Source organism: Diuraphis noxia, unplaced genomic scaffold, assembly GCF_037042655.1.
Source record: "Diuraphis noxia isolate RWA-SAM2 unplaced genomic scaffold, SU_Dnox_SAM2 contig0001, whole genome shotgun sequence".
NCBI lineage: Eukaryota > Metazoa > Arthropoda > Insecta > Hemiptera > Aphididae > Diuraphis > Diuraphis noxia.
In genome coordinates, this window is record NW_028301711.1 from 30752185 (window position 1) to 30779680 (window position 27496).

At 30.6% G+C, this 27496-nt stretch overlaps 1 protein-coding gene and 1 long non-coding RNA gene across 2 annotated transcripts in view; one reads left to right on the plus strand and one right to left on the minus strand.

The window, feature by feature from the left end:
* LOC107164968 (contactin-5-like) overlaps nucleotides 1–27496 on the plus strand; it is a 468396-nt gene that overhangs the window by 27855 nt on the left and 413045 nt on the right. The gene's annotated exons all lie outside the window — the stretch shown is intronic.
* LOC149060548 (uncharacterized) lies at nucleotides 16977–17844 on the minus strand. The gene is made up of 2 exons (XR_016189418.1): nucleotides 17092–17844; nucleotides 16977–17009 (listed from the first exon to the last, which is right to left on the minus strand). It is a non-coding gene; the product is annotated as an uncharacterized LOC149060548 (long non-coding RNA).

Consider the following 27496-nt stretch of genomic DNA (forward strand, 5'->3'; position numbering starts at 1 on the left):
TTTTACTTTTTCACTCGAAAGAACAATAATGTGTTTAAATCACTTGAAGAAATATTTTAAATACTATTATACAAAACGTTGTAAATACTATAAATACATCTGTAATTTTAATTTGATATTGAAACAATATGTTGTTTGTGATGAATGTGATGTTTACATTACAAAACTACAATTCTATTTAAGTTGGGGAATGGAGTTAATTTTTGATTTTAGTTGGTCACTATAATATTATAAGGTATCTTATTACGCATTTAAATACATTTTTAATATACAAAGATGTATTATTTTAATTAAATTTAATGAAAATATTTTTAGATTTTTTTCTGAAATGGTTAAGAAACGTCTGACTTGGGACTATGGCGTAATATGTTATAAATTTTATAATTGATCGGAATAGCTTATAATTTAGAGAATCTTTCATTTAACATTTTCTGTTTGACCAAATATCTTTGAGAACCACAAAACCGATTAATTAGATACAAATGTATGTAATTCTATTTAACGAATTTCTATAAAATAAGAATTTTTTTGTTTCCGTTTGAGAATTCATCACAACACGAGAGTTTCAATCGTATAATTTAAAAAAACATTTGCGTAAGTACCAAGTAGATATTATATGAAGCTAAATCAATGCAAAATTCTAAGTATGTACTGCAACAGTCCAATAGATACAATAGTCGAAATAAAATCCAAGAACAAAAATATAGGTAGATAATGAGTAGCTTGAATCACAAAACTAGTTGTGAAATTCTCAAGAAATATGATGATAATAATAATAATAATAATAATAATAACTCTCTTTCCATATAGTACTATATATTTTACGGTCCTTAATATTTTTTCAATAATATTCTATTATAACATTATTTAAATTTTTGTAAGAAGTATACACACAGAAGCTCTAAATGAAGAACACACTTTAAAAACTATCGAATTCATCACCAAAGACAACCTTATCAACAAAATATAGTTTTCAATATAAATCAAATTATAAATCTATTTAAACAAATATTGTAATTTTCAATATTGTAATTTACTTTTCCTTTTTTTTTTCTTTTTTGTCTTGTTAAACTTAAACTTAAATGTTGGCTAATAACCTTTGTAGTTGAAGCCTGTAAACCTTAAAAAAAAAAAAAAAAAAGTATACACACCAGTTAATATTGTAGTAGTAACAGCTAATAGACTAGTCACGGTAGTTTAATAATGGTTATTTGTCCAATTAAAAATATTTAACTGTTTACTATTACAAAATTACGTGCATGTCCTGAATTGTATGTTCCTATATATTAATATAATTTATGTTGAGCTCTTATAAAAATATAATTTCGTTAAATTTTCTTCTGCATCGCATCGATATATTTTGTAAATATTATATAATATAATATGCATACTAATATAATATAGGCATTATAATATTATTGTCGACAATGCACGATGTGTTACGATAGCGATTCTCCCAACCACCGAATTTGTAATAGCTTTATAAATAAATAACAGTTTTAATAATAATAATAATAATAATGCAAACACTGTCTTTTTCGAACGGTGTTACGACGATGACTGTTTGGATTTCTTTCATCGTTCGCCCCAAACTCGAGCGAAGTATTGATGATGGACGTTTTGACGATAAGTTTGTTCCGTCCGGCATCGGATGCAGATCATTATGTTATTATTATTATTATTATTATTTACTCGTGCATGGGTGTTATCCTACGCGAGACTCTGCGATATGTACTATAATATTATATGAAATGCGTTGATTGATAAAATATCTTTTGTTACCGGATAACGTGTTTGTTTGTTATCATTTATCGTTTTTACAATGCGCAGCAATTTACCGCGATTTGTATGACGTACGAATGTGGCGCGTGAACCGCGAGTGTGTTATTCCTTCCTACATACGAATATGCATCCGTTCTGACAATAAAAGATCTTTAGTTATATTGTATTCCGATACAATGAGCGCACGCCATAATATAAATATAGTAACAATAATAAGTCCGTCGCGCGTGGTATTTATCAATGGAGAGTCGTTGTCTTCTGAAGAAACTGTCTGTCGGTGGTTCGTTATCTTCGACCGTGTATTGATATTTTTCATCCGTGCTTGGCAAAAAAAAAAAAAAAAAAAAAATACACACAAACGAGTGACTATCCGGAGAGACCGCGTGGATTTCGACTGGAACAGTCATTTAATGATACATTTCGAACGGAATTAATAAAAAAAAAAAAAACTAAAAAAACGCTCGACTCGCTTAACATCTAAAACCGATCGGACGAATTTTATATCATCCGACGATGTGAGTTATATATCATCGCGCTCCCTCAACCCCTCACTTCCACCACACCACACTTTCTCATGTCCGTTTCAGGTACCTATTATAGGTATAGCCATCACGGTTGATCTATATTTAATTATAGTTTGGTAAACATATTATAGTTCGCGGTCGGACTTAACGCCGTCGCCGGATGGTTTATCACTCTAAAATCGATCGTAAAAGATATGCATAACTACCGTTAAATACATCGCACTGTGGTTGCACGGATTTATGATGTATATGTATATCATTAGAATGGTATTTCGGTATCTACAACGACCACGGTTAATGTGTACGTGATCGCAGCGCACATAAACCACGGCGGCGGCAGCGCTTACCTGTTTGTATGCGCAAATCGTTTCGCGGCGTTGCAGTACGATGCGATTTCCTATTCGCGAACACCGCGTAAGTGTTTGGACGTTAAAATATGCCATGGTCGTTTTTTACACTTTTATCCTCGTCGCGAATATCAACTGTTTCTCGGAAACGCATAATAATATTCCATCTGTCCCGTCCGCGTACGTATAAGTACCTACCTCATCGCCATGTTTTTATAATTTTTTTTTTTTTTTTACACCGAGAAAAACACGGTCGATCGGTCGTTTACTTGTTGTATAGTCGACATGCGATTCGAGGGGGAGAGGGAAGGACTTACACTCGTTATCGACAATTTCAAACGAATTATTTGATCCCCGTTTCCGTCAACGCGCCGGCTATGTGATGCTGGAATTGTTATCCTCGTATTTATTCCTTAGTTTTGGAAAAAAAGGAAAATGTACTTATTTAATTATATTCACAGGCTGTACACTACAGGTACTACTATACTAACCTACGTATTTTCTTATCATCGTTATGTCAGCTATGAGGTTCAAAATACAAGATCAATACGACTATATTATCTTATGTATTATGTATTGAAACACTCAAAATATATCCCAAAATTGAATATAAATCTGAAAAGGTATGTGCCAGTTTAACTTGAAAAAATAAATAGCGATATAAATAATGTAAAATATTACATAAATATTTAATGTTTTCAAATATAATATTTATGTATTGTATTTTAACTTGTATGACTTAAATTAATTATCGAACCATAATTTATGAGAGTTAAAATTCTTTTCAAACAATACCTACCCTAGAAAATAATGTTTTGAAATAAAAATCTCCTTTTAAACTGATGGAAATCGTAAAATGGCAAAAACGATCAGAGCCACCCTGTTTAACCAGCTTTTCCGTTGTTCCCTTGCAGTGTCCGGCTGTTATATGTAGTAGAGTTGTATGTTTGAAGTGGTCGCTACGAATAGACGCGCAGGTTGAAGTGGTCGCTACGAATAGACGCGCAGGTCAGCTATTATAAACGGGTAGGTAGGTACACCGCAGACGAAGTGGTCTAGTAAGTTGTAAACACGTTGATCGAACGTTCTCTCGTTCGATGACCAGCCAAAGTTGCATTTTATATTATTTTATACAGACAGAGTTACTCGTATATTATGAGTGTAACAGATATAATTACACCGTAAGAATAATAATTATCACTGCAGGAGTAATTACAACAGTGTTAATAGTAATAATATTAATAATAATAATAAATACGATTTGTGAGCTAATAAGAAAATCTCAGCGGTATAATAATATGTGCGTGTATGGTTGTGGTCGTATATCATATTTACGCCCTACTATATAACATCTATATCTGTAATAGGTTCTTCTACATAAAAAAAATATAATAATTATAACACCGATACGTCACTGAATAAAATATGATGTGCACAGTCATATTATTATTTCCCATCTCCCACCGCCACACCACCGCACCTCCTTTATGGTCTCGAACACAATAATGTGTAGAAATTAGAAATATATTCTAATAATATGATTATAGTTTATTTTAATGCGAAAATGCCGATAATAATGGACGATGTGGGTGAAAATAGGTTGAGATGATTTGAGCATGTGATGAGGCGATAGGAAATAAAAGCAGTAACAGTAAGAGTATTTATGAAAATAAACGTTAAAGGGACAATAGGAAGAGGAAGACAAAAAAAGAAATGGTTGGATGCTATTGAGAATTATTTGAGAGCTGTCGGTGTGATGTGCATAGGGAATGTGGAAAATCGAGAAAAGTGGAGGTGTAGGATAAATGTGGCCGATCCCAAATAGTTAAGAGGAAATCGAAGAAGAAGGAGACATAGGTATTATACCATAGTCCATAAGTAATATTAGACCGCATATATTATATTACATTTAAAATTAAATATATCTACTAAGACGAATATTTCTGAAAAAGTGTTTAACACCACCACAAATCAAACTACATAATGATATTATGTTTTACCCTAGTGATTATACAAATATTGTAATATGGTTAGACGCTTGACAAATAGAATCTGAATTACATGACATTGCTTTTAGAAAGATTTGTCTGAATTTGGAATCTAATATATCATATATTATCCTATACCTACATAGATACATATTATCTACTATCGTGAGCTATAAAATAATATATTATATACAATATACATTGTTGACTATACTATATAGTCTTTTTGAATATCTGATATATTAAACTCGAAATAAAATTAAACAAGTGCGAAAGTGAATGGGGAAATTATTATACCTACGTTATTCATTTAATTATTCAATCTAGTAATTGCTACAGTAATATGCATTATTATGTGAATAATCTTATGAATCATATAAGTACGAGTACTCAAAATTATATAATAAAAACCTTGTATAGAATGAATTTATAAAAAAAAAATTGACAATCTTTATAGAGTTGCAATGCTGAAGGTCATTTAATATTCACATATATCAATCACTTCTATATAATATCATTTTTTTCGTTATATAAAATTGATTAATAAAAAACAAAAATGTAAAACGGGACAGTAAAAGAGTTGAATTTGATTACACGCGGTGGGTGAGAAATGATGATGAAAATAGTATTTCTGAAAACATAATCAAGAATCGGGACTAAGTCCACCATGTATTGACGCGTCCCGTGAATAACTTATAACGGTTATATAATAATTATACTTACCTTTATGGTTTTGGGAGTCACAGGAGTCTTTGGGCTCGGTACTCGATCTTAGATAATATTATAGAAACAGATGATGCACTGTTCTTATCGGTCATTTTGAGCGTAAGTATAGCTTCGCCTTTACGCCTTTTACGCCACCGCAGCAGACGCTAAATCGCGTTATCTTTCGCGGGCCTACATATAGTTGTCAAGGGGTTTCTCATGGTCGGCTTCATCATTTTAATACTCTTTGTCCTTTGAATTCACAAAATCTGTTTGACTTTTTCGTGGATGACTGACATGTGTTCATTCATCGGCACCCATTTTTAAAATCGATTCTTTTTTTTTTTAATATTTAATCGACAATTCTGTCATTTTAATAAACGAATTACATATAAAATAAATGCACGGAAACAATAACGATTATATATTTTGAATGTTTTGATTTTAATATGATACGATTTCATTTAACAAGCACTACACTATATAGAAATATAAGCTTTGGTGAAGGTGCAGACAAAAAGTTGGTTTTCACCCTGTGTCCTGCCCACAGGATAGTTTCGCATAACAAATCGAGTGATATTTTTGACTTGAACTGACTGCACGAGCGATCCCGTCGGGTCTCCAAGTGCGTACAAAAAGTTGGTTTTTATCCTGTGTTGGTTTTACATAGAAAATCGAGGGATATTTTATATTTGTTACGCAAAACACTTGATTTAGTTTGCTTAAACTCAAAATATATATTGTATTTAAATTTATGACGTGTATAGTTATTTATTTAAATAATAACTATATTATTACTAATGATAAATTCACGACCAACAATTTCTGAAATTTTTTATTTCATATAATTAATTTAAAAACGTTGATTTGCCTAGGGTACAAAAAAAAACACGTACTTTTATGTATGATTCTGATGTAGCGTAAAATTTATCAGTAGAACCGTAGAATTTATGCATCAGGACTGCCTAGAGGATTTTATATTTTTCTAAGTAAAAAAATAATAATAATTGTGTGACCTAGTGAGAAAATAATTGTGAGATTAACATATTTTTTACTTTTAATCTGACCCCTTTGTTTTTTCATATCATATTTCCCCCATCATCATATTACAATAAAATTGACAATCGTAGTAATTTACTTATTACATGAAATAACACACTCCCCACTGCACCCCACACATCATCTAAGGACTGATTTAATAAGAATGATACAGATGAAAATATTATAGTTGTAGGTGCATTGTAAAAAGATAATAATTTATAACATCAGTAATGACAGTGATCACACGATTGGTGTGCAATAGAAAACAGGTACCTATTTGTCTGTTATATTATAATGAAACGTGTAACAATAAAAAATAATAATATTGTAGGTACGATGACAAGATAAATACTCGTTATGTCCCACGATAGGTGCCAGTATTATAGTTGTATCTATCTCATGACTGATAAGGTATTATTTATTTAAGCGCTTAGTCATGCATCACCCTCGTATTGACCTGCACCAGAATCGTCGTGTCTTACGTTTAAATTTTTCTTGAAAAATATAAGGTGTCTCGATCATAAGTTTCGTTGTATTGGTCTACGAAAATTATACTCATAACCGAATTACACACTCATGATATTTTAAATGGACATTAAAAATAAAATTGGTATTTGTAGTTTTTAGATATTTAACACGTTTGACAGCTGGTAATTAACTCAAGTGGTTTGTTTTTATTGACATTTTTATAATTTTTGTTAGTTTTGATTTATATAGTATAGGTACCTATTATTCTAATTCTGTTGCATTTCGACTAAGACAAAAATCAGCCCATTATACATCCTATTAATACCTATTCCGTTTGACTATTAAACGCTTGAGATTTTTTGCTCTATCGAACGTAGTGAATCACATACTAACTGTAACCATATTTTGTTAAGTGTTTTGTAATTGATTAATATTAATTTTTAAAAATAAAACATCGACCAAAGATAACTCCTATCGTTGTATATAAATAAAATATATATATATGTATAAAAAAGATTGGATTTTTTTCTTTATATAATATTACAGTATCATAGAATTTCTAATAATATATAGTATTATATAAATACTTTTTTTTCATCTTAAATCCATTTGTTTAACGCGTCACAGAGTCAAAACGCGCAAAGTTTGAAACACAGAAATACTCGTGGTTGATTAATACAATGTTTGAAATTTAAAAAATGGCTTGCCGAAAGTTTTTCGCAAGAAACATCCAAGTATACGAATAAAAACAGTTGAACCATTGAGCTCTCTTTCGTGCTATATATACTTCAGTGAATATATATAGGTACGAACACTATACAGTCACGAAGTTTGTTTAAAAATTGTTTTTATTTAGATACTTCCGGGAGTTTTTTCTTTCTCTTTTCCATTTTTTTCTTCTTTTTTTTAGTGGAGTAACCGGTAAAACAGTTTCCAGGAATGGACCGTTTTTCCCCTTTCCTTTTACGGGTCAGAGATTTGGGAATCTCGTTACATCACGCCGTTGAAATCCCGGCTAACGGGCTGAAAAAGACAAAAGCGCGAGTAACGATATATTATTATGCACGCGTATCCCAACATTATTTTGAAAGGAAACAATGTTATTATATGGCGGCCTCTAGTCTCCACCGCATTATACACTATAGCCCTTATGGCCTCCCTCGGGGAAAAATTATTAGAAAACTCTGCCGATTTCATTGGCACGCGGAGATTTTATAGCGAGCTCGGCGTTGCAATTTTTTACCTTGTTTTTATGTCTAATATGCGACCCCGTCCGCGTAGTGGAAAAGTCGATTTAACCCTCAAACCACAACGCATACACCTTTAGGTACCTATCGGTATACCTGCAGTATATCAGCAGCTGTGTATTATAAACAATTTCTGATTGACACAGCGCATATTAGGGAGTTTACGTTTGTATACGTCATGCTACATCAGCCGTGTCGTATACTACTCATGATAATAAACAAACTCCGTGGTCAAAGCGGTAATCGCGGTAACCGAAAAACCGTTTCAATAGCCGGAACAGTAAATTTTGACCGTTTGTCTATAGGGAAATGTAATATATAGTATGGAAAAAGTTCAAGTCGTCGTGAATGCAAAAACCCAGAGGCGTCGGGAGAGTTTTCGAAGGGAGCCGCGTCAAAGAGCACCGGAAACCAACATTGTACCTAGATCTTGTAAAATTATTATAAATTTATAAATATTATTTGTAATTATCACGGAAACGATGATAGCAAAACACATCACGCGACCATTTGAAGTATTATTTCTAGGTCTCAAGTCGCTGTGTTATTTTAATCCATATTGTCCATATTATATCCGAGTGTTGTTTCAATTTGTTCATATAATACTTTGGGAGCCGTAAAAATATTGCGAACACCGAAAGGAGTCGCGGGATGAAAAAGTATGGGCACCTTTGATATATTTCATACGTTCACTTTGTATTAGGGGTCGGCTATAGTAATTTGTTTTTTTTTGGAGTCCAGAAGATTAAAATAATAAATAAATGAGGTCTAGGGAAAAAATGTTTTGACCAAATCTTTATATTTTTATAATAGTATACTATATGATATTATGAAGGTTAAAAAATTTTAAGATATCTTGACGGTCCAGTTTTCGGTCTTTCACGGTCCGGATGCGGACCGCGATCCATGTGACAACCGTTGCTTTAAATCATTAAATGTATTATAAAGGTGACGTCCATTCGAAAATGAAATTTTAGACCTCCTTAGAGCACTCAAAGTATTTTTACGGACATTAATGACACTGTAATTGCTATCATTGTGGTCTAAGAAATTGTCAGTGTTTGGACGGAGATCGTACTCAGCATTATGTATAGCTGTGAATTGTTGTGAATTCTCTATCGAACAGCCCGGCGCGAGCTATATGCAATCGTAAGGCGCTGAGCGAATGATGTGACGGGAGACGAACGACTTACACGGAACGGGTGAGATGGAGTGCGTGAAAGTAGTTGAATTTTCGCCGTTTTTTGTACGATGCGTCGGGTTTAATATAAAATGCCGCCGTGCGAATGAAATAAGAACGAGGGCTATTTTCCGGCGCTGCTCGAGACAAATGTAGGCAAATCTACACGTCCAGAGAAAATAATAAACGAGCTCCGGTTCTCGCCCGAACACACAGACACACATACGGCTCTCTCTCACAAACGCATTCGTTATATATATAAACGTGTGTGTGTGTGTGTGTGAATGGATCGTCCAAAATGGGAAACACGAATTCTTTATTATATTCATTGTTGTTCGGAAACAACCGTGGAAATACGTTTTGCCCAATGATTTGGCTCGATTTCAATAACAAAAACATATTCCGTTTTATCCATCTAAACGTTCGGGTTATCTGTGCGAGTGTGTGTGTGTGTGTGTGTGTGCACGCGCGTGTTTTGAGATTAATTAAACGAAAAATTAATTTTCGTATGTTTGAATGGTTTGGTGATTGCTTAATGATATTATTCAATTATCAATCAAAAATTATAAAATGCGCGCGTGATTCTGAACAACGCCGCCAGACCGCCAGACCTAAGCGTGTTATATTAATAATATTATTCGAATGAAACCTATCCAAAATACGCATTTCGTATGTATATGTACAATATATTATATATATAGCACGTGCGATTAATTAATAATCAATCGCGCTGTAATGGTCAATTTATATTATTTTAATATTATTATAAATTTCGATATTTTAATGTTATATTAATGTAATTTTTGTTTTATATTGCTTTATTTTTTGTGTTACTTTGCTCGCATATGCCTATTGTGCCTAGATTATACAGATTGCATATTACATAATAAAATTTAAAAAAATATATAAATATAAATGTAATAATAATCATAACGTGTTATTGGCATTCGTTTTTTATCAAAAACATCCAATAACTCGGCACAGCAGTAATGCAGACGCGTAAAAATCAATTTTCATCGAAGACGACCTATGTTGTCTCTTCGGTCACGCAGGATGGTATTTTTATGTTCTTTAACCTCTCGGAGATTTTTCACAAACGTGTCAACCCCGAAATAAGTTCAGCATTCAATTTTTCCGAAATTTTTATAGGTCGACGTGTTTTTCGAATCTGAGTATAATCTCGTAACGTATGTATTTCCGTAAAAGTATATAATCACACATTACGTCGAAGCTGGTAGGTAGTTTAGCAGACTGCATGCGCGCACAAGGTGGACTTATCAAATGAAAAACGTCTGTGGGAAAATAAAAACATGTCTCATCGGTAGTTGTTAATTGTTATCATTGAAAAATCGACACGTGGTGAATTTAGTTTTTGTTGAACCATGTTATCAGTAGAAAATGTACGAGTGTCGTCATCATTCCTTCTTAATAACCAGAAAAACTTTGTAAAACCTATGATGTTTTCTATTAATTTTATACTTGTTAACCCTGAATGAAAAAAATAAGCCCAGATAACTGTAAAATTCAAAAATGATTTTGCTTATTTAAAAAAAATAAATTTTATAGATACTTCTGTGTCTCATGGTATAATTATTATTTATCATTAACTATAATTACAACATGGAATTTCGAATTCATTTTACGTAATAATTATTATCAGACACACTTCAACACCTGTGTTTCGTTTATAGATCAAAACTATATATGCTTTCTTAACACAGTTTTTACACTCAATATTATTTAGTTTCATATTGATTCATTATTTTATTTTATTATATTGAAATAATAATGAAGATTATATAATGCGGATACCACATTGACTACATCTTGCTGCTGTGTGCCTAATTTGGTGGACAATATAGATATAATTTGTGGATACATTTAGTGTATTGATCGGTAAACATTGCGTCGTTCAATTCGAAATACGTAACACGAACGTGCAGGATACCTATTGGTTTTCCAAAGAGTTATAATAAATTGAAACAAATTATAGCCTGAAAACGTTCTTCATTAATTACATATTTTATTCACGGCTGCAGTTTCTATAGGCGTTGTTAGCATTTTATTGTTAATTATTAATGAATCAATACCATTCCGACTGCTGTAATATATTATTGGTGTAAATCGAAATCGAATGATTACCACAGTTGTGTCAACTTCGGCATGAATCATTATAATAAATTATTGCACAGTGTATTTAATTGATGAGATGCAAATCATGTAAAATTTACTGAAATTGTTTTATTCGGGCTTAATAACTTGTTTGTTGATTTTTCTTTATTTTGTTGTAACGTTATATGTTAGTCTGATAGATTCCGTAATAAGTTTAAATAATTACGATATTTGGGCATATTTTATATTTTAATAACCTTTGATAAAAAAATAAAATGTATTAAAATAACTTCAGTAAGAGATTAATAATAGTTAATTTGCTGCGTAAATTCATCATATTATTCATACGGAAAATGTGGTACTTAATATATAAATAAATCTTGTACACATGCACGCGTCATTATAAGTATCATTAAGCAGCCACCATAACAGTGACGATAGTGAAAAAAATATCATTTTCTGAGACTTTTCACGGATAAGACTTCTTTTCCATACGAGTTTGTATTCACATAATGCATCATTTTTTCTGAACGAACCATTTTGATGAAATAATTTTAAATAGGCGTTACACAAAGAAGTTTTATGTCCCGTGGGACTCTGTATATGTTTCATCTAGTCACAATCAATTTATAGAAACGACTTAACGTACAATAAACTGCACTCAAATAAAAGGCATTTCTTCAGATGGTTTCCTCAGTTATCGTGAACAATGTACATTGTGTTTCATAAACTTATTATGGATATAAATTATTTCAGAGCGACATTTTTTGATAGCTTATGAGCTTTATTAACGCAGAATAATCCATTAGGATATGATATTATTTAACTTTTATCAACTTGTTTCGTGTATAATAAACAAATAACAATAATAGTTATAATAATGAATAGTTTGTTTACTATTCATTATTACCAGTCTGTAAGGGACTACAAAAGTCAATCATTCAAAATGGCGGTATACAAACCTAATAGCCTGGCAAGACTGTATAAAGCTTTGGAAATAAATTTAGATTTTCAAAACGAATTTTGATTCTTTAACATTTTTTAAATATTTACTCATTTTCTATTATATGATCAATAAATTTTATGACCTTTTATGTCAGATACACTTTAACAAAAAAATATGTTTCATGTTGAATGGATTTTTAAATTCCTTTTTTCAGCTTGAATACCTATAATACCGATCATTTATTAGTAATTTACTTTTGTATATTTCAAGTGTCGTATTAAAATATAAAAAAAAAAGTTTTAAATAGGTATTAAAATTTGCTTTAAAGTACATAAAGATACTATACCCTTTTATATAATATACAATATACATTGTAGTTTTTAAACATTACACACCCCCCGTTTGAGTGTATATTATCGCGTAACGATCTTGACGCATCGCATAAGTTTCAACATATATTTTTATCTTACTTGCTCTATAGATTTTACTGTTTTTATATTTTTTATTCCCAAATTAGTGTTTGGTATATTATATGGATATATGTGATTATTTCATATTTTTATATCAAAATATAATAATTAAACATCATCTAAAATGTATTTTAAGGCTTCAAAATACATTAGTTCAGGGATGTTGAGTTATGAAAATGCATATGTAAAAAATATTATTAGATACCAAAAACCGAAACTGATCGAACGATAATTTTTTCAACTAGGTAACGAAAAATAAATGAAAAAAAGTAAAGCGGTTTCATCAGCTTTGTGAAATCATATCTTCGCGTTAAGTATTGCATCATATTATGGATTTTAAATTTGGGTCCGCTGAACAGGTAACTGTTAAAATTATTCTTTTCATTTCAACTAACTGTCACTATTTTTTAAATTTATTTTTACCATTAAAACTAGAATGTCCTGTGTCCGTTGCATTACCACAGAGACATAAACCGAAGCGTTTAACTGTCTTTCGCACTTTTCAATTTATATAAGCGCAGGGTACCCATTTCAAACGGTCAGATGTAATGGTTTATGGTATTTTAATTTTACAAATACCTTGAATATTCGTTAACAAACTGATAAATTCCAATTAAATTTCTCGACTGCATACTCGTATTTTGACCTTTTTTATACATAATTTTAACACTGTACGTGCTGTGCCAAGCCATGTGACACACGCGCTAAGTCCATTCATTGGCGAAAATAATATTATTAATATATATTTCATGTACACCGAAGCGATCATCGACTTCTGTTTTCTAATACAGACTAGATTGAAAATAATATGGTTTTAATAAATAAACACATGCGTATATAATATTATGTTGTGATCTGGCATTTTGATATTATCAGTTTGAGAGACCACGTGCTAAATATTACTCCTGGTTTTATTATTGAACATAAATGCTAGTCATTGTTAATATATCTGGTTTTTTTTCGTCCTTTGTTGTCCGAATCCCGTACTGTTTATTGGCGCACTAATGAAAAACTGAATTACGAACTGACGCTGTAACGTCCTGTGATTCGGTTAGTATAAACATTACGGTGTAGTTGAGCCTACTAAACATTAGTTATAATAGTTTATTGTAGAAAACAAATTGATTTTATATTTCAATTGTTCAATATAAACGTCATTGTGTAATTTTGGACTTTGGACATTTGGGAGGTCTTTATACCGGAAAATGTATCTAATATGAACGAATCAATTATTTTCGAATTATTGTTTAGAAAATTATCTTTTGAGGTGTGCCAATGATATTATGCAGAGTTTCTTACAATCAATAGACTTTCAAGATTAATTATTACTTGTTTTAGTAATTGTATAAAATAATTAATTGGTGATGAATTAAAAAAAAATTAAAACACACACACACACACACACAGGGAGGGTGCTGTAGAGTTTTAAGTTGGATAGGTTTTTGGTTCATGTATGTGTTTTTGGCGGAGTTTCTAGTGGGCGCCCGTAGGTTTATCATGCCCGTGAGGGGAGACAGTATGAACTGCCTGGGAAGTGATGCCACCTATGACCGGGATTCGAACCGGTGACGGTGCACGTCGCAGTCGACGCCTTAATTCGCCCGGCCACTACACCTCCCATTTTGATTATTGTAATTGCTATGGAAACGAATTACCGTTGATACTTGAAATGTTAATCAAATATTGCGGCTTTTTACGTATGGCCCTTATTAAATTTTTACAGTAGGCAGAAACTATGGACTCATGGCGGAATGTTACAAAATTAAAAACACGGAATCTAATCATTTGGCATGGTGTACGTTGTGTACACCTTATAGTTACGTGGACTGTTGTGTACGTCACTGTTTTGTGACATATTAATATTATTATAAGGCTTTCTAAATAATAAGTTTACCATGCGATTCCATTAGACCACCACTATTACAGTGCACAATCGCGGATATATTTTTAACATTTTCAACGATACAAACTCGTCCACTCCGTATATAGAACACGGTATACGGATCCGCAGAAAAAACATATTAAATTATATTATTATTATGGATTGTTTCATGTTTTTTCACAGATCTACTGGCCCGTTGAACTATAGTATAAGTGTGTACAATAGATTTTTTCCCCACCGACCGACTTAGGCTCCACAATTATATAACTGCAAAGGACAATAATAATAATAATATATAGTAGTAGTACGTTGCGCGCCTACTGCACTCGTGATTTCCGCGAGGTTTCACCAGTTGGCACTATATAAGTATAATATAATATTATATATATATAAACGCGAGTGGTTGGGTAATTAAAAACTGCATTGCACCCTCGAATGACATTATTATACTCATTGACGTGTACACAATATACATATTATATTATAATACGTATTAACAAACGCGTCCTTGCACATGATCGCCCCCACCGATCCGGAAAACCTTTTTTGAGTTTTTCGTGAAAACAAAAGCGTACTCTCCTAGTCCCATTGTCAAAAATCTCGCACGCTTCTGCACAGTCTGCAGCAGTAAAAGCGCCGCACGCTTATTAGCGCTACCCTCCCCTCTAGTTCGCTCGCCGTCAACTGTTTACACCCTCTAGCTTGCCCACACGATAAAGGACGCATAAAGATATGTATAAATGTATTATTTTATATTTTTATTTTAATATCGTCCGACGATAAAGCTTTCTTCAGAAAAAAAAACCCACGAGAGAACAAAACATTATTATTATTTTTTTTTTATTTGCATTAAACCTCGGAAACTATGGCCATTGGCAACAATGAGTTTAACTCTAAATTATTTACATGTTATATAAGTTACATATCAAATACCATTGATAAGGTCGGACTTGGTAATAAAGGTTATTATTTGCCTTGTGTTGTCTGGGTGGAGGGCTTCTGACAGGATGTTTGAGATGCCTGCTTCCCGTATATCCGTTTCGTACAAAACATTATATAATAGTAACTTATAATATGATGTATACCACGTTACCGTCATGTACACAGGGTACGCTTCACGTATAATTAAATTTTCCATTATATTACTCAGTATTGAACCTTATAGACATTTTTGAATTCTGTTTCTGTGAAACTAAGACTATTGCAGGATCATCGATCTCCCGCTGACCGAATCGTTCTAAAACACGTATGGAATATTTACTGCAGCAGATTATCGAAGGTGACCGAGTTGTTGTAGTGTGTAACCAGTTGTCGTGGACACTTTTCATACGCGCACGTACGTACGGACGGGTAGGCAGACCTGGCAGACCAGCGGCGGGTTACGCGTCCGGACAGAAAAGGTTGTTGAAAAACCCATTAATATATATCTGGGGGAATACTATTGGAAATTAAAGCAAGCGCGACCTGCGACTATGTATTTGGAAAACCATTACGCGTCACAAAGTGTACAGAATGCAAGGCAGGTAATTATAAAGTTATTGTGCAATAATAATGTATAGCTGCAACGCGTATACTTCTGCAGCGGACATACTGCAGCAAGTGAGTGTCGTATACCCCGATAAATTTCACCCGGGAAAAGTTGGTTGGTATATGTGTCGTAGGCATATAGTCAAATCAGGCATTTTATTAAATGCCTAGGCATATAGTCAAAGAATTTAATGTTTATGCAATTTCACTATCCGCCTAGACATTTAGTAAAATGCCTAGTCATTTAATTAAGTGACTAGGCATTTGACTAAATGCCTATTTCATGCCAGGCAAATAATAAAAGAACATTTTGTATTATTTTAAAAATTTAAATATATTTTCTATCAGTTATTTATTGCTATTTTATACATAAAAAAAGCTGTGTATTATTTATTAATATGAAAAACACGTATAGATACTCGTATATGAAATAATATGTTTAATTTTGTGTCATTATGTCAACTATTACTATTGTTTTAAAAATGAAATAATAAAAAATAAATAAAAAGTTATATTATAATTACAAGTTTTTGTTACCTATTACTTGTTGTCACATGTTGTAATATTTTCGGTTTTAGTTTTTGGTTTTAAAATAATATGTTTAACATTTCCTACTTCAATCAGATCATATTTACGACATAAATAATATTGGTTTTGAGTTTTAGTTTTACCTGGATTCAATTTCGCATCATTGATTTCATTTAGTGCTTTGTCGTAGTCTTCCTGACTCCATGCCTTTTTTTTATCTTGGTTGTCGTAAATTGATTTTAATTTTTCATAAAACAATACACTGTGTGACATTATATTATATTTTAAAATACAAATAAAAACAATCAAAATTTTAAATATACAAAAAATGTCAATAGGTATACCTATGTTACAATATTACATGCAATCGCGATCACACTACATACGATTTACGTAAACGTAATAGACGTACTAAACTAAATTATTGTACAATTCAATCGCATGTTCTGTATCTTTTTCCGTAACGTCATATTTTTATCGTTATAATCGATAAGATTATAATTTGTCCCACAGTACTCAATATCTATAGATAAGGTTCTCATACAACCTAGTACCAACGTTAATTTTCCAAGGTAAAAACCAATGGAACTTTTATTTTTATTTAATAAGAATATATAGTACTCACTACTCGTACTATAGACTTTACTGACTATACATATATGCTATACAATATACTCGTACCATCATTTATGTCTATCACACCTAATTAGTTATTACCTGAATATATTTATTTTTTATTATTTCATTTTTAAAACAATAGTAATAGTTGACATAATGACACAAAATTAAACATATTATTTCATATACGAGTATCTATACGTGTTTTTCATATTAATAAATAATACACAGCTTTTTTTATGTATAAAATAGCAATAAATAACTGATAGAAAATATATTTAAATTTTTAAAATAATACAAAATGTTCTTTTATTATTTGCCTGGCATGAAATAGGCATTTAGTCAAATGCCTAGTCACTTAATTAAATGACTAGGCATTTTACTAAATGTCTAGGCGGATAGTGAAATTGCATAAACATTAAATTCTTTGACTATATGCCTAGGCATTTAATAAAATGCCTGATTTGACTATATGCCTACGACATATGCACAATTTACGTGCAGTTCATCACCACCACCGCGGCGTGGTGCACAACAACAATAATAATAATAGCATAATATATAGATGTGTGTGTGTGTGTGAGCATATATATGTTATAATGTACCGTTTTAATAGCATCATGCACGTGTATAATAATATATAATAATATATAACCTACGCGTTTGCTAAACATGGGTGGGTGGGGTGCGGGGTTCGCGCGCGCAAGAACGTACCGCCGCAGTGCGCCGATGAAATTAAAGCTGTTTATTATACGGCAACGATGTTTTAGGGTTAATTTAATCCACCCCATCGCCACCTCCACCACCGTTCTCTATATAAAACTACCCTCTCCCGCCGTCGCCTCACCCCCGTGAAAATATATACCGCTGGCCGGTAACCACCACTTTCGCGGAAAACACTTTGGCTAGAATTTTTTAATCGGCTTCCCCACCACTAACTCCTCGACCATACTCGCGCCGTATATAATATGATGTATATATGTAATATATATATACAATTGTATGTATTATATGCGTGGAAAGGAAAAAACCACCACACCACTATTATAATATGTATATGCGTGGTATACCTACGGGCTGCGTTTTATAATCGGCTCCTCGAACGCTATTCTTTTTCGTATATTATATTATACTAGTGTGTGCGTGTGCGTTTAATATAAAAGAATTTTTTTTTAAGCATATATTTCTATATATACCCGTATTGTATGGATCCGACTGCCGTTATGCGGAAGAGTCCGGCGCGAGATTAAATGTTTTTTTTCCCTAGCACTACGAAACGTTTTATTGTTTCGTCATAGGTGAAAACTACGGATTTTTCGAAACAATACTCTGCGCAGCTGTATACAGCTTAGTCACACGCTACAGCCATTGATAATACTATAGGCTAAGTGCACGCATGACAAGCGTTGGCGGTAAATGCGCATGCATATATATTAATATATTATGTATAGATTTTTTGTTCGACGGAACGTCAGCGTTGATTTTTTTTTGTCGATTTGTCAACTTTTTCCGTATGATTTGTGTTACTCGCAACTCAACACAAACTAAAACTAAAAAAAACAACAGCTTATTACAAGTGTTTTAATGCATTCAATTATTATAAATCATAATCATTTTAATTTTGAATTATTATTCAACCTAGAATTTTAGTGATCTAGTAATCGACTACATCGAACAACTTTTAACGCTAATTAATCGTAAATCAAGACCCGGGTCGGGTAGGATAATTATATAATTTTCAAATTGGAATAGTAATAAAACATTTTTTTCTAAAATTGAAAATAATTATATGTTTTAATGAGGGTTGGACATTTTTATTTATCATTTATAACCTGAAAAGCTGTGCATCTAATGAACTAAAAAATTATTAGAAAAAGTTGTATCTGGTGTTATTGTTGTACGTATCATTCAATTGATACTTATTGTTCCACTTAATAAGATAACAAAAAACAAAACACAATCTACATCTAGATAAGATTTGTATTGGCGATTTTATTTATCAACAATGGCACAAACTGTATTGACAATAACAATCTAAAAAAAATTGTCTTTGGAAATAAAAGCCATATTATTATTGTTTTGGTAGTAAATAAAGAAAAACCATAATTATACATTATGTCTAATGAAAAACAACTGTCGGAATGTCAAAAAAAAAAAAAAATAAATTATCATAGTGTACCAATAACAAAATTCACATTGACTAAGAAAAATATTTTTTCATTTTATACGTCCTATATAGTTTGATAACGCTATCAAAAGACATCATTTTTCGATTGATTTTTTTTTCAATTACCTAATAAAATTGTGGCTGCTTATAAATGTTTTGGTATTGTACTCTATCTGCTACTTACTGTACTTGATAATTCTGTACCAAAAACATTAAGAACGTAATATTTTGACCTTTTTAACAAATTTATTTCGAAACATTAAACTTTTTTGAAATAATATAAACAATTACATGTCTGATCAGATTAATAATCATGTTAAAACTTTTAAAAACTCGCAATACCAATAGAAAATATTGCAAAATAAATTGCATATCAAATATGACTTTATAGTTTGTACATAACATTAATTTATGAGTTTATTTTAAAACATAACTGTAATCATATAAATGGAAAAAAATGAGGATTTAATATTATTAAGTACTAGCCTGTTTGTTTGTAATTGATCTTATTTTGTTATTAATGTTGGTCGAGAAGTTCTCGTTACAATTTGTCGACCAAAAACCTCGTTGAGATATTGCGATCGAACTCCAAACACTTCTAAGCACGGTATCATACGCATGCAAATTCGATTACCAATCGGCGTTTACTGTTTTCAAACGTTTTGTTACGTATAGGTAGTATAAAACACAATTTCCATGTATTTAATAAAAAAATCCTGAAAATTTATCGCTACCATTATAAAATATTTATAGTACCGTTTTAAGAGCGACTAAAGTGATGTTATCTTTAAAATATTATTAAATATTCCAAAGTGCAGTTGAACACATTTCATGTATTTTGGAAAAGCTGCAGTAGTATAATAATATTATAAGTATTTGATAGGTAATTTTATGTGAAGTCGATATTTTTTACGATCGGTATTGAATACCGTAAATAGGCTTTTTATCATTAAGTGAGAGAGTAGCTCACAAAACTTGGGAAATTGTATATCTAAACACAATTATTATTTATCAGTGACATTAAAATATAAAAATATCATAATATTTAATGCAAATAAAGGAATAATAATATAATATCGCACTGTATGATTTAATGAATTTTAATGGTAGACGCAAACTAAACGAAATTTTTTTTCCCAATAATACTCAATTCAATAATATTTTGAATGGTTAACACTTATAGTTTATTTGTAATCAGTTTTTACATCACATAAATATAATATACTTTGTTATTATTTACCGTTGGACACTATTATATAGCATATATTATGCACTATACAAGCACGTAACTATATTTGTGCAAAGTTAAATTCATATAAAATTTGATTGCAGTTTCCCGTAAATCAGCAAGAATTTTCGTGAAAGTGCATCGGGCAGGTGTGCCTATATATAATAATATATAATATAGGTACCTATATACAAAATGTTTATGTGTAGAAAGAACATTAACGGATTTTACCACTGCAAATACATAGAGGACTGAAAATGGGCGTCATCAAAACTAACCGTAAACTTGGGCGATTAATTACGCGCAGCAAGTTTAATTTAGTGTTAATGTATGTTTTCATTAGATCAAAACGAACGATAATATAATATTATCATGGTGTTATTCGACGAGGATGGTTCAAATTTTGTGGGCTATTTTAATAATATTGGCCTCTAAATTTGTTTTTCATTAACTACTTTACACTTGATTTTCTATGTGGTAGGCCAGTGTTGCTTTGGAACTTCCGTACTTCTCGTAGTTGACCGCTGTGATATTATAATAGCTATATTATATTAAATATAGATGAGGTTAATATTATTATTATAAATAGCTAAAAAATGTATACATTATACATTTATACCTAAGTTTAGATGACTTTGTCAGGAAAACTTTATAAATAATAAAAAAAAAAGCGGGAAAGTGGGTATCGCTCTGCTGTACATTAGGTGGTGGGGTGGACCGCTGACTAGGGTAGGTTAAATTTGAATGCAATGATAGGTATCATTGTATACGAAAAACGATTCTGTACGGAAATGACTTGTCTGTCTAGGATATATTATATTCAAATAAAAAAAAAATTGTGCTTATGTATTCTTATAATTTTTTAATCACTCTAAGAATAACTTATGAGAAACTTTATATTAAAATTTCAAGTATTTTGATGGGGCCAAAACAATTTTATCGGTACTTCAAAAAAAAATGTTCAGAAAAATTGAAAATTTCAGTTGTCTATAAATACCTTTAAAAAAGTCAAAATATTCTGAAAATTAAATCATGTAAAGAAAATGCCAATCTTAATAACTGATAAAATTTTCAAGTATCTACGACTTATACTTTTTGAATAATAACAAATGTTTAAAATCGTTTGAGGATAAATCGTTATCGTTACGCTATTTCGTAAAAATTTAAAATTCAAACGCACATAAAATGTTCCTATAATGATGCTTCGAGTTTTCTCTATAGCTACTTGAAGGAAAACTAATGGAAAACTTAGTGTTGTATTTTAAATCGTTAGTTTTAAACACAAAACATTTTATGATTTTTCAACTTCAAAATTACTTGCAATTTTTCGTGTTTTCGATAGATTTCGTAAAAATTTGAACTATAAACGCTTATTAAAAAAGATTGTGACTTATGATTTTTAATTTTTTTTAGCTACAATAAGCTACAATACAAAGTTCCTCATAATTTATTCTTATAATGATTAAAAAATTATAAGAATACATAGGCACAATTTTTTTTTATTAGCATTTAAAGTTCAAATATTGACAAAAATTTGTCAAAACCATAAATATTTTTCTCGTGTGTTTGTCATCACGTTTTGGGGCAGTAAAAGTGCTTCGATTTTTGACTTCAGTATCTTATTCGATCAGAAAGTGAATCTTGTTAGTACTTTGGAGGGTCAAAACTCAAAAGTAAAAAATGTTCAATATTTCTCTAAATAATCGGGATAAACAAACTAAAAATTAAGAGGAAAACAGGAAATTTTACGTACAATCAGTTTTCGACAAAATCGATTTTAATTTTTGACGTAACTTAAAAACAAATGACCATTGATACATGAAATTTTCACTGAATGTTTATATAAGTATATTTTATCCACCATGCCATTTTAAAAAATGTTCGACTTAAATTGAACTATTTATAGGCATATGCAATTTTTGATGATTATTAGTTTTTTTTAAATTAATATCGATAAAAATTTATTTTTTGGGTAGAAAATCTAGAAAATTTAATACAAGGCTCTTAACATATTGTTACAATAGCAGTTAGAAAATAAAAGAAATTCATCGTCACAATTTTTTTTTATAAGCATTAAAATTTTGAATTTAGACAAAATACGTAAAAATCACAAATATTCGCAAATTGTTTTAAGCTAGAAATTCATAAAAAATTTTATTTTTAAATCTAAGATTTGAAAATTTTGTCAATCTTTATCACAAAAAAAATGTTTACCGGAAATTCAAATTAAATTTTTATTAACATTTGAATTTCAAATATTGACAAAAATTCGTCAAAACCATGAATATTAATTGCAAATTATTTTGTAGTTCAAAATTCATAATATTGTTTGTATTTATATCTAAGGTTATAAAATTCAACATTAAGTTTTCCATACGTTTTGCTTCAAAAAGTTATAGAGAAAATTTGAAGCGTCATTATAGGAAAAATGTTTTGAGCGTTTGAGTTTTAAATTTTTATGAAATCGCGTAATGATAACGATTTATCCTCAAACCAGGTATATGTATACCTATGATAATATAAGGTATTACGAATTATGATAACTACATGCAATGTTTTTGGAAAAATTGATTAACCATGCCTTATGCAAAATGCGTCTTAATTAAAAATAAAATATTTGTTTCAATATAGAATATATTACAATATTTAAATATAATATATTATCCTAGACTGACAAATCATCTCCATTCAGAATCGTTTTACGTATACAATGATATACCTATCATTGCATTCAAATCTAACCTACACTAGTCAGAGGTCCACCCCACCCCATAATGTACAACAGAGCGACATCTACTTTTTTAATATAAAAAGGTAGATCGGACTGTTTGGGGTAATAACATTTTTTTTTTTTTTTTTTTTTTCATGGCTTAAAATATATAGATTACTGCTGTAGCAGTATTATATAAAAATGCTTTGATAATAAATTATATGTCATATTTAAATATTATGATATATTTTCATCGAAGTAAAATGAGATATTTCGTACGAAGCGCGTTTTTTTAATATATTTAGTCTATCTAGATTCATTGGTATGTTTGGTTTATAGTCCGACAGATGATTATTACATCTTGTATTTTTATAAATTGTCGCTATCCATACGATATAGTATTCGACGGTTCAATATTATAATCCAAGAAAACAATTAAGATGATTTATCAACAATAACTAATAAAGGTCCATGTTAAACAAATCTTTATCAAATAAAATGTGGTAGAAAAAATAAGTATATTATTTGTTTTAAAATTGCGAAAGCCATGGCGACTGTCATCTCCCACTATAGGTCTAGACGAGTCGAGATGTCTGCTCTCCCGTGTAATTATCCTACATACACGTAGGTTTACCTCCCATCATTGTATTCGGCTTTTGCTCAGACGGGAAGAGTAAATGTAATTTTTCTATTTAGTGTCATTTTTTGAAGATTTTAATGTGGTTAACTGTATCAAAATTATAAAGAGTATTTATTTAGTTATTAAAATTTTTAATTATTGTCCATACCAAGTAGTTCTAAAAATTGGTTTTACAAACATAAAAAAGAGACGTATCGTTTGGTTATTTATCATATTTACACAATTTTTACTAATCACTAATTTTGTTGGGTAATTAATATTAATAAACTAAAATGTTCAAATAAACATAGTTTCTGTATCTTATAAGCCAATTGACTTATTGAAACTTTTACCCTTCAAATACAAAGTTAAATAACTTACTAACTAGGTACTCGTACGAATTTTGAATCTGATATGAAAAGAGTTTCAGAAAAATTATCTGCTTAATAATTTAAAGTTGAAAAGAAGGGGAGGGGTCTCTTTGGAAGAGTAGAAGTTTGAATCTCTACAGGACCATTCTCAAGTAGTTCAAAGAATCTCAATAATTTGAAAATATCGTCTTTAAGTGTGTTTAAAAATTCCATAAATCAGATTTTAAATAACAGCATTATTGAAGAAAAAATAATATGTATAAGTGTAGGACTTGGTGAATTGTTTTGACAATTAAAAAAAGTGTTTTAACTATAATGTGAAAAAATAGTTTCTTTTTTTATTTTACTCAATACAACGATTTTGGTATAGACCAGTGGAGAATACGATGCGTAAAAAGATTGTTTTCAAAAGGTACGTCATATTATTATAGTATAAATGTTACATTGACCAATATAATGCTCACTATTTATTTACTTACACATACATACACATTCACTCATAATATAATATTATATGACTATTTTATTTTCTATAAGACGTAGGTATAACGCGATAGGTATTATAATATTTTTATTTTATTTTTATTGGGGGTTTCGACAACAAAGGCCATTAGCCTGTGGAACTGTTGGTTTTGGTACTCGTGGATGTTTTGGCAGAATTTCGAAATGGGCATCCGTAAGTTTCTGCCGAGCCCGGATGGTGGGCGGCGGCCTCTCTTTCCAGACTGCATGAACTGCCTGGAAAGAGATGTCGCCCATGACCGGAATTCGAACCGGCGACAGTGCGGATCTAAACCGACGCCTTAATCCGCCCGGTCACTACACCTCCTTTATAATAATAATATAGTTTTTAAAAATCATATCTAAGATTTCGGTGTAGTTATAATTATTATTTTCGTAATATTTCAGGAAAATATCGATTGGTTATATTACTTGTTGACATTTGGCTGTCAAAGATGGCGTGTAAGTCATACTTTTATGGCTTTATGTAAATTTTTTATAGATTTATAATAAATCTTAATATAAACCTTTTGTATACAAATAAATATAATTTTTAAATAAATGAACCTACCGTATTATCTAGTCATGGACTTATTGTCCGCTGTACCTACATAAGCTATATTTGATTGGAATTAGATTTTGATAGGCAAGTGTACGTTTATAACATACAAAATAACTATTCTTTAAATAATTTGATAGGTACAGTAGAAAAGTATGTTTTCATTAGAAAAATCAGAAATTTCTATCTCTCTCATTCCTTAAGTCAGTATTGGTCTAGGTAAGTAAAAAGAATATTTTGTTTCAACAATTTGAAAATGTGGCCCCGAAGACGTGTATATATAATATATATATATATATATATATATATATATATATATATATATATATATATATATATATATATATATTCATAAATTCCGGAAATCTGATCTTAAATAATTGTGACATTGGAGAAAATAGGGGAGAACGTATTCGATAAATGGCGCTGTATATACTTATAAATTATAAGTATATTATATACAGTGCGATAATATTATAATAATATTATTATTAGTGAAGGGTCGTACTTAAATTTTTTTTTAGAACCCAAATCGAACCGAACCTTTATATTATATTCTACCGAACCTAGAATCAGTTAAAGTCAAACTCAAACTCAACATATTTACTATTCATTTTCAAAATATTTATAAAATATTATCATTAATTAATAATTATATAATCGTTTATTATGTATTACACATACATGACCGGCGTCACGTGGTTCACATCACTTCTTTTTCACATCTAAAAGAAGGAAATACAATTTAAATCCGTCTAATCGACTCACCTCCATACATACGTTATATATTGAGCACGCAAGTCTTACTTCCATTTATGACGCAAACCATATAAAAAACCGTCTTCCCGCAATCAACTGACTATGTGCATTAAAGATATTATGATATCATTATTGTGATTGTACCGTCACAATTTTTTATTTTATTTTCTGGACACGAGTACGACGTTCCCGGCGATAGATACCTATCATATTTTGGATATTAAGATAATGTGTATGCACGAAATGACAATACAAACACTGAGTATAACATGACATAATAATATTAACATTGTTACGAGTCGTGGACAGTGAACACAATTCATTTACTTTGTCCGTCATACCACGATATACCCACACGGTTACACAAAAATGATGAAATCCATTAATAATTTATTATGTTTGAAGAAAGTTTGCGGTGTTAAATTATTGCGTTGGTTAAAACTTGGTACGAACAACGTATTATACTATATTTATGTAATATAATCTAAGTGTAAAGTGTAGGTATGATAAACACTATATTCAGTTACGAACATGGAAAAAAATAAGAGCAATAATTCCGGTGGTTAATTTTTAGGGGGGTTGATGTTGTTGACACTACAAAAAATTAGTATTATAATATACATAAATAATTGGCAACTCCCATAGACGCCTGTAGACGTTTTTCTAGGGAAGGGTGGCAATGTTAGGATTTGAGGAAAAATATAATTTTACTTTACTTTCAACTACTCAACAATCCAAAGTTTTTCAACAGTCCCTTTTCCAGTCAACTTAGAATTATCGAGAGTCCACTGTTGCAGGAAAATGTGTTATAATTTATACAACTTTATTTTGTGGGACACAATATTAAAATGGACTCATAATTGGTACCTACTCAATTTCCGTGTCCGATTTATTCAAAGATTTTCTATTGATACTGTTCGAAAGATATAGTCGTACAATACAATATAATTTTTTAGTATGAAGGTATTAACCTATCGTCTTGTTTGATCAGCTCTGTCTAAAGTTATATTATTTAATATTATAATATTATATTATGTTATAATACCTTTTTGCGGGGAATCAGGGTGAATCGTTTTTAGTTACTTATTTAAAATAAATTTCTTATTAACTGTCTAATTCGACTTTTATTATTTAAAGCCGGAAACTTTGGCATGCGATTTGACGATGAAGATTACGAGCGTCTCGTTGATAGAAAATTAATCCTACCTATAGAGTTT